The sequence below is a fragment of the Ictidomys tridecemlineatus genome, chromosome 5, assembly GCF_052094955.1.
Source record: "Ictidomys tridecemlineatus isolate mIctTri1 chromosome 5, mIctTri1.hap1, whole genome shotgun sequence".
Classification (NCBI taxonomy): domain Eukaryota; kingdom Metazoa; phylum Chordata; class Mammalia; order Rodentia; family Sciuridae; genus Ictidomys; species Ictidomys tridecemlineatus.
The window spans coordinates 127,496,395-127,497,350 of NC_135481.1; the positions used below are offsets into that span (position 1 = coordinate 127,496,395).

Consider the following 956-nt stretch of genomic DNA (forward strand, 5'->3'; position numbering starts at 1 on the left):
ATGAGGAGGAGAGTAACTACTTTATCTCAGGGTAATTTTCCCATATTAAATAAGGTGGCATGCAAAATCTAGTAAAGCATTGCTCAACTGTAGCCCATAAAATGCCAGTCAAAAGCCTGCTGAGCTTTTCAATTTTTAGCTACTCAATTTTTAGCCTAAAGTTGGTGGAATCTCAGGATGTCATACTTTATCTTGCAAAACATCTTGGACTTTCCCTTCTGGAGTTCCAAATTATAAAATATTGTAATTTGCCATTCCCAAATCCCAGTGTTACTTGACATAAATTAACAAACAAAAGCACAATCCTTTGGTTATTCTTATGTACAATGCATGTTTTCATGCCACTGTGTGAGATTTGCCTCCTTCAAACCTTGTTACAGTGTGAGCACATTACCAGTCGGATGTGAAAAATGGATCAGAACTCTCACCTTTACCTGGGCAAACCCTTGTAGGAAGAATACAGGTTTTAATAAATGCTATTTGTGGGGAATCTTTCTTGGTGAAGCTTTAAGAAAGATCTGGGTCCTACTGGGATGGACCATCAGATAAGGGGCCCTGGCTCTTGGCAAGTGGTCCTCTTGACAAAGGGTAGGGTCAGGCCTCTTCAGAGCCCACTTTTTGGGCTCATTAGGATGACATTGAAATGCCCCATCCCCTGTGCCCACTGCTATTCCCTATGAGGACATATTCTTGGGCTTTCTCTTCTCTCTGGACCAGAGGATTCCAAATGTAAGATTCAGACGACACCTTGCCACCTAGCCCACAGCTCTGCATGGTGACAGAAGAGTCTCTAAAACCTACAGTTGCCAAATCAGACTCAGTGTTCACTGTTGCTATGGTTTGGACCCTCAACATCCCCCAAAGGCACCTGTGTTAAAATCTTGATCTCCAGGGTGTCACTATTGGGAGTTGGTGGGAACTCAGGAACGGGGCCTCATGGGAAGTTTTGGCCCATA

At 43.3% G+C, this 956-nt stretch overlaps 1 non-coding gene across 1 annotated transcript; it reads left to right on the top strand.

Annotated features, from left to right (window-relative positions):
- The first annotated feature begins 302 nt into the window (after nucleotides 1–302).
- Nucleotides 303–404, top strand: LOC144378270 (small nucleolar RNA U13). Its single transcript, XR_013439975.1, has one exon. It is a non-coding gene; the product is annotated as a small nucleolar RNA U13 (small nucleolar RNA).
- Nucleotides 405–956: the final 552 nt, after the last annotated feature.